General features: G+C 41.4%; 1 non-coding gene across 1 annotated transcript; it reads right to left on the reverse strand.

The window, feature by feature from the left end:
* Positions 1-6,598: 6,598 nt before the first annotated feature.
* LOC130943226 (small nucleolar RNA R71) lies at positions 6,599-6,706 on the reverse strand. Its single transcript, XR_009071753.1, has one exon. It is a non-coding gene; the product is annotated as a small nucleolar RNA R71 (small nucleolar RNA).
* Positions 6,707-8,849: the final 2,143 nt, after the last annotated feature.

The following is an 8,849-nucleotide window of genomic DNA, read 5'->3' on the forward strand; positions in this document are numbered from 1 at the left end:
CTCGCAGCTTCTTCACACTGGTGTCGTCAATTCTCCCTGGCGTTACTTGGAAAGTCAAGTTCTCCCGCAACTCGAACCACTCAGGCTCTAACACATGAGCCGCATCCAACGTGTACTTACGGAGTTGTGACACGTGGAATTTGTCATGCAGGTTAGATAGATGAGGTGGCAAGGCTACTTGATACACCACCGGCCCGAATCGCCTTAGAATCTCAAACGGTCCTATATACCTCAGATTCAATTTTTTGGTCTTAATTGATCTTCCAATCCCAGTTGTCGGTGTAACTCGCAAAAATACATATTCTCCCACTTCAAACTCTAATGGTTTCCTTCTCTAGTCCGCATAACTCTTCTGTCGACTCTGAGCAGTTAGGATCCTTGAACGAATCTTCTTAAGGTTCTCAGTAGTCTCTACTATCAAATCAGGATCCAAAACACTTGCTTCGCCAGATTCATACCAACAGAGTGGAGACTGGTGCTTCCGTCCATACAAAGCCTCATACGGAGCCATCCCAATGCTCACATGAAAGCTATTGTTGTATGCAAACTCCACCAATGGCATGTAGCGGTCCCAACTTTCGGGTTGATCCAATACACATGCTCTTAGCATATCTTCCAATGTCTGAATAGTCCTTTCCGACTGTCCATCCATTTGTGGATGATATGCGGTACTGAGACATAGCTTCGTACCGAAGGCTCTTTGGAAAACTCCCCAAAACCTTGAAGTGAATCGGGGATCACGGTCTGACACTATGCTCGATGGTACACCATGCAACCTTACTATCTCCTTTATGTACAGCCTTGCTAACTCCTCTATAGAACAGTTCACTCGAATAGGCAGAAAATGAGCAGATTTGGTTAAGCGATCCACGATAACCCAAATTGCATCAAATCCCGACCTAGTCCTCGGTAAACCGGTCACAAAATCCATCGCGATTCCTTCCCACTTCCACTGAGGAATTTCATGTGACTGTAACATTCCTGACGGTTTCTGATGCTCTATCTTTACCTTCTGACACGTCAGGCACCTTGAACATAGCCTTTAGATCGTGGTACATCTTAGTACTCCTAGGGTGAATAGAAAATCTGCTCTTGTGCTCTTCTTTCAATATATCTTGCTGCAAAGTCCCAACATCCAGCACAATGATCCTACCCTTGAATCTCCACAATCCATCTTGATCCCATGACACTCTCCACTGCTTCCCTTGCTCAATAGTTGGCAACACCTTAGGTAACACGTCATCGTTTTGATGAGCCTTTAGGAGTTCAGATTTAAAGTCACTTGAGATCTGTAACTGATTCATGCAAGCTCTTCCGGCAACTTCACCAATATCCAACTTAAGATCCATAAACTTACCCACCAACTCCTCCTCCTTGATTCTCATCCAAGTAATTGTCAATGACTTTTGACTCAATGCATCTGCTACCACATTCGCCTTTCCAGTATGATAACTCAGTTCAAAATCATAATCCTTTAGCAACTCCATCCACCTCTTCTGACGCATATTTAGCTCTTTCTGATCAAAGATGTACTTGAGACTCTTATGATAAAAAAAAGACGCTAAACCTCATTCCGTACAAATGGTGCCTCCAAATCTTCAATGCAAACACAATCGCCGCTAATTCCAAGTCATGAGTTGGGTAATTTACCTCATGCGGTCTCAGCTGACATGATGCGTAAGCCACCACATTCCGGTGTTGCATTAACATGCAACCCAAACCCTTCAAGGAAGCATCACAGTAAACTTCGAACAGTTCATGCGGTTCTAGCAAGATTAAAACAGGTGCTGAAGTTAACTTCTGCTTCAAGGTCTGAAAACTCTCTTCACACTCCGACGTCCATACAAAAGGCACTTCCTTCCTTGTCAACTTAGTCATTGGTAGTGCAATCCGGGAAAATCCTTCAATGAATCTCCGGTAATATCCGGCTAAGCCCAAAAAGCTTCTGACTTCCGTCACTGTCGTCGGTCTTTCTCATTTCATCACCACTTCTACCTTAGAAGGATCCATTGATATTCCTCCTTTGCTCACCACGTGACCTAGGAACTTCACTTCCTCCTTCCAGAACTCACACTTCGACAACTTAGCATACAATTTCTGCTCTTTTAAAATTTGCAACACAATCCTTAAGTGTTCCTCATGCTCTTTCGCCGTCTTAGAGTAAACCAAGATGTCGTCTATGAAAACTACCACGAATTTGTCCAAAAAGGGACGAAACACTCTGTTTATGTAATCCATAAAAACAACAGGTGCATTCGTTAACCCAAAGGACATAACCCAAACTCGTAGTGTCCATAGCGCATCTTAAACGTGGTCTTAGGGATGTCATCTTCCTTCACCCTTATCTGATGGTAACCAGATCTTAAATCGATTTTGGAAAACACTCCAGCTCCTTGCAGTTGATCCATCAAGTCATCTATCCTTGGCAGTGGGTACTTATTCTTCACATTCACTTTTTTAAACTGTCAGTAATCCACACACAGTTGCATTCATCCATCCTTCTTCTTCACCAATAAAACTGGCGCTCCCCACGGTGATACATTCGGCCGAATGAACCTCTTGTTCAGAAGCTCCTCCAACTGAGCCTTTAACTCGGCCAGCTCTATCGAAGCTGATGAGCGGATGATTTGTATACTTTTTGGCATTGTTTTTAGTATGTTTTTGATATGATCTAGTTAGTTTTTAGTATATTTTTATTAGTTTTTAGTTAAAATTCACTTTTCTGGACTTTACTATGAGTTTGTGTGTTTTTCTGTGATTTCAGGTATTTTCTGGCTGAAATTGAGGGACCTGAGCAAAAATCTGATCCAGAGACCAAAAAGGACTGCAGATGCTGTTGGATTCTGACCTCCCTGCACTCGAAGCGGATTTTCTGGAGCTACAGAAGCCCAATTGGCGCGCTCTCAACGGCGTTGGAAAGTAGACATCCTGGGCTTTCCAGCAATATATAATAGTCCATACTTTGCCCAAGATTTGATGGCCCAAACCGGCGTTCAAAGTCACCTCAAGAAATTCCAGCGTTAAACGCCGGAACTGGCACCTAATTGGGAGTTAAACGCCCAAACTGGCACTAAAGCTGGCGTTTAACTCCAAGGAGAGTCTCTACACGAAATTTCTTCATTGCTCAGCCCAAACACACACCAAGTGGGCCCGGAAGTGGATTTTTATGTCATTTACTCATCTATGTACTAGTTTTCTATAAGTAGGACCTTTTACTATTGTATTAGGGACATCTTGGTAGCTATCTTTGAGTTTTATGCTATCTTAGATCATTGGGAGGCTGGCCATTCGGCCATGCCTAGACCTTATGCTTATGTATTTTCAACGGTGGAGTTTCTACACACCATAGATTAAGGTGTGGAGCTCTGCTGTACCTCGAGTATTAATGCAATTACTATTGTTCTTCCATTCAATTCCGCTTGTTCTTTATCCAAGATACCACTTGTTCTTCAACTTGATGAAGGTGATGATTGACGCCCATCACCATTCTCACCCATGAACAAGGTGACTGACAACCATTCTTGTTCTACAAGCATCTGAGGCTTAGTGAATATCTCTTGGATTCCTGATTGCACGATGCATGGTTGATCGCCTGACAACCGAGTGCTCGCCTGACAAACGAGCCAACCATTCCGTGAGATCAGAGTCTTTGTGGTATAGGCAAGAACTGATGGCAGCATTCAAGAGAATCCGGAAGGTCTAGCCTTGTCTGTGGTACTCTGAGTAGGATTCAATGATTGAATGACTGTGACGTGCTTCAAACCTGTAACCTACTGGGCGTTAGTGACAGACGCAAAAGAGTTATTCTATTCCGGTAGGGGAGGGAACCAAACCGGTGATTGGCAGCACTGTGACAGAGTGTGTGCATTAACTTTCACTGCGCGGATGGGAGGTAGCTGCTGACAACAGTGAAACCTTACACGAGCTTGCCATGGAAAGGAGTAAGAAGGGCTGGATGAAGGCATTAGGAAAGCAGAGAGACGGAAGGGAAGGCATCTTCATACACTTGTCTGAAGCTCTTACACCAATGAATTACATAAGTATCTCTATCCTTATCTTTTATGTTATTTTCGTTCATCACCATATACATCTGAGTTTGCCTGACTAAGATTTACAAGATGACCATAGCTTGCTTCAATACTAACAATCTCCGTGGGATCGACCCTTACTCACGTAAGGTTTATTACTTGGACGACCCAATGCACTTGCTGGTTAGTTGTGCGAAGTTGTGTAATGCCATGGTATTGAGCCACCAAGTTCTTGGAGCCATTACCGGGGATTTTTTGAGTTGTGAAAAAGTATTGTTCACAATTTCGCGCACCAAGTTTTTGGCGCCGTTGCCGGGGATTGTTCAAAGTTTTGAGCAAGCTTTTGGTAACATCAGTGCCAAGATCCGGCAACAACATCAAGTTTTTGGTGTTATTGCCCGGGATTGTTTAGGCTGGACAACTGACGGTTCATCTTGTTGCTTAGATTAGGTATTATTTTTTTTTCGAAATTCTTGAAGATGAATTCTAGAGTTTCATGATGATTTGTTGAAATCTGGCTGGCTGAGAAGCCATGTCTAATCTCATTGGACCAAGGTTTCAACTTATCACCGCAAGAACTTGTTGATTTCTTATCAATCTTGCTTTTGGAGCAGTGATTTGCTAAGGCTTGGCTGGCCTCTGGCCATGTCTAGTGTTTTGGACCGAAGCTTTCTTTGAAAGCTTGGCTGGCTGTGAAGCCATGTCTAATTCCTGGACCGGAGTCTTAGACTAGCATTGCACTGATTCCTGGAATTCTCATTAAGAATTTTGATACCTTTTCCCATTTAATTTTCGAAAAACACAAAAAAAATTACAAAATCATAAAAAGACCAAAAATATTTGATGTTTCTTGCTTAAGTTTAGTGTCTCATCCTAAGTTTGGTGTCAAATGCATGTTTTTGTTATAATTTTCGAATCCATGCATATATTTCTTTGTTTTGATCTTTGAATTCTATTGACTTAAAGTATTTTGTGTGTCTCATATAGTGTCAGTGGCACACAAACTGCTAAGTTTGGTGTCTTGCATGCATTGTTAATTGATTCTTGTTGCATTTTGATTATAAAAATAAAAAAAAAATCCAAAAATATTTTTAATTTGTGTCTTTTCAAGTCAATGATACAAAGAATTGAAGATTCAGAACATACTGCAGAGGAATTACACAGAAAAAGCTGAGCATTCAAAAATGCCCAGTGAAGAAGGCAGACTGGCGTTTAAACGCCAGCCAGGGCACCTGGTTGGGCGTTTAACGCCCAAAGAGGTAGCATTTTGGGCGTTAAACGCCAGAATGTATACCATTCTGGGCGTTTAACGCCAGGATGGTGCTAGGGGGAAGATTTTGTTTTCAAATCAATTTTTTTTTTAGTTTTTCAAAATCAAATCTTTTTCAAATCAAATCTTTTCAATCAAATGTTTTCAAAATCAATTTCTTTCCTTTTTAAAAGATACTTACTAACAATTAATGATTTGATTGAACATCTCAAAATTGTTGCCTTTTCTGTTGAGAAAGGTTTTATGTTTGAATCATATCTTTTCTTGTTAGGCAAGTTATTAATTTTTAAAAATCAAATCTTTTTCAAATTGTTTTCAAATTATATCTTTTAAAATTGTTTTCAAATCATATCTTCTCAATCACATCTCTTTGACCATAACTTTTCAATCATATCTTCTTAACCACATCTTTTTCAAAATAGTTTTCAATCAAATCTTTTTGATGTCTAATTTCAAAATCTTTTTTTTCGAAAATCACTTAACTTCTTTCCCACTTTTGTTTTCGAAAATCAATTAGTGTTCTTCAAAAATGTTTTCAAAATTTTATAATTAATTTTCGAAAATTATCCCCCCCTTCTTCTTCACATCCTTCTATTTATGGAGTATCGCTCCTTCTTAATGCACAATTCGAACTATATCTGATCAAGTTCGAATTCTCCTTCTTCTTTCTTCTATTTTTCTTTTCCTCTGACACCTAAAGGAATCTCTATACTGTGACATAGAGGATTCCACATTTTCTTGTTCCCTTCTCTTTCTTATGAGCAGGAGCAAAGACAAAGGCATTCTTGTTGAGGCTGATCCTGAACCTGAAAGGACCTTGAAGAGAAAGCTAAGAGAAGCCAAAGCACAACTCTCTTTAGAGCACCTGACCGAATTCTTCAAGGAAGAAGAACAAATGGCAGCCGAAAACAACAACAATGCCAACAATGCAAGGAAGGTGCTTGGTGACTTTACTGCACCTACTCCTGATTTCTATGGGAGAAGCATCTCTATCCCTGCCATTGGAGCAAACAACTTTGAGCTTAAGCCTCAATTAGTTTCTCTAATGCAACAGAATTGCAAGTTTCATGGACTTCCAATGGAAGATCCTCATCAGTTTTTAGCTGAGTTCTTGCAAATCTGTGACACAGTCAAGACTAATGGGGTTAACCCTGAGGTCTATAGACTGATGCTATTCCCTTTTTCTGTGAGAGATAGAGCTAGAATATGGTTGGACTCCCAACCTAAAGAAAGCCTGGACTCTTGGGAAAAGCTAGTCAATGCCTTCTTGGCAAAGTTCTTTCCACCACAAAGATGGAGTAAGCTTAGAGTGGAAGTCCAAACCTTCAGACAGAAGGATGGAGAATCCCTCTATGAAGCTTGGGAAAGATACAAACAGTTAATCAGAAAATGTCCCTCTGACATGCTTTCTGAATGGAGCATCATAGGTATTTTCTATGATGATCTCTCTGAACTATCCAAGATGTCTTTGGATAGCTCTGCTGGAGGATCTCTTCATCTAAAGAAGACGCCTACTGAAGCTCAAGAACTGATTGAAATGGTTGCAAATAACCAATTCATGTACACTTCTGAAAGGAATCCTGTGAACAATGGGACTAGTCAGAAGAAAGGAGTTCTTGAAATTGACACTCTGAATGCCATTTTGGCTCAGAATAAAATATTGACTCAACAAGTCAATCTGATTTCTCAAAGTCTGTCTGGAATGCAAAATGCACCAAACAGTACTAAGGATGCTTCATCTGAGGAAGAAGCTTATGATCCTGAGAACCCTTCAATGGAAGAAGTAAATTACCTGGGAGAACCCTATGGTAACACCTATAATTCTTCATGGAGAAATCACCCAAATCTCTCATGGAAGAATCAAGAGAGACCTCAACAAGGTTTCAATAATAATGGTGGAAGAAACAGGTTTAACAATGGTAAACCTTTTCCATCATCTTCTCAGCAACAGACAGAGAGCTCTAAGCAGAATACCTCTGACTTAGCAACCATGGTCTCTGATCTAATCAAAACCACTCAAAGTTTCATGACTGAAACTAGATCCTCCATTAGGAATTTGGAAGGATAAGTGGGTCAGCTGAGCAAGAAAATTACTGAACTTCCCCCAAGCACTCTCCCAAGTAACACTGAAGAAAATCCAAAAGGAGAGTGCAAAGCCATAAATATGGCCGAATTCTGGGAGGAAGAAGAGGCAGTGAACGCCACTGAGGAAGGCCTCACTGGACGTCCACTGGCCTCCAATGAGTTCCCCATTGAGGAACCTTGGGAATCTGAGGCTCAAACTGAGACCATAGAGATTCCCTTGGACTTACTACTGCCTTTCATGAGCTCTGATGAGTATTCTTCCTCTGAAGAAGAGGAGTATGTCACTGAGGAGCAAGTTGCTAAATACCTTGGAGCAATCATGAAGCTGAATGACAAGTTATTTGGAAATAAGACTTGGGAGGATGAACCCCCTTTGCTCACCAAAGAACTGGATAACTTGTCTAGGCAGCAATTGCCTCAAAAGAGGCAGGATCCTGGGAAGTTTTCTATACCTTGTACCATAGGCACCATGACCTTCAAGAAGGCCTTGTGTGACTTGGGGTCAAGTGTAAACCTCATGCCCTTCTCTGTAATGGAGAAATTAGGGATCTTTGAGGTGCAAGCTGCAAAAATCTCACTAGAGATGGCAGACAACTCAAGAAAACAAGCCTATGGACTTGTAGAGGATGTTCTGGTTAAGGTTGAAGACCATTACATTCCTACTGATTTCATAGTCCTAGAGACTGGGAAGTGCATGGATGAATCAATCATCCTTGGCAGACCCTTCCTAGCCACAGCAAAGGCTGTGATTGATGTTGATAGAGGAGAGTTGATCATTCAAGTGAATGAAGAATCCTTGGTGTTTAAGGCCCAAGGATATCCCTCTGTCATCATGGAGAAGAAGCATGAAGAGCTTCTCTCAAAACAGAGCCAAACAGAGCCCCCACAGTCAGACTCTAAGTTTGGTGTTGGGAGGCCACAATCAAACTCTAAGTTTGGTGTTGGGAAGTTCCAACACGGTTCTGAGCATCTCTGAGGCTCCATGAGAGTCCTCTGTCAAGCTAATGACAGTAAAGAAGCGCTTGTTGGGAGGCAACCCAATGTTTTATAATTAATTATTTTCTTTTGTTATTTTTTCTTTTTTGTAGGTTGATGATCATAAGAAGTCACAAAAACAATGAAAAAAGCAAAAACAAAATGAAAAACAGGAAGAAAAACAGCACACCCTGGAGGAAGATGCTGCTGGCGTTCAAACGCCAGTCAGCCTAGCAATTGGGCGTTTAACGCCCAGTCTGGCACCCTTCTGGGCGTTTAACGCCAGAAAGGGGCACCAGACTGGCGTTAAACGCCAGTAAAGGGCAAAAACCTGGCGTTAAACGCCAGGAATGGGCACCAGCCCGGCGTTTAACGCCAGAAAAGGCTCAAAACGTGGATTTTGATGCCATTTGGTGCAAGGATGCCTTTTCCTTGACACTACAGGATCTGTGGACCCCACAGGACCCTACCATCACTCTCTCTCTTCTTCC

Source organism: Arachis stenosperma, chromosome 7 (assembly GCF_014773155.1).
Source record: "Arachis stenosperma cultivar V10309 chromosome 7, arast.V10309.gnm1.PFL2, whole genome shotgun sequence".
Classification (NCBI taxonomy): domain Eukaryota; kingdom Viridiplantae; phylum Streptophyta; class Magnoliopsida; order Fabales; family Fabaceae; genus Arachis; species Arachis stenosperma.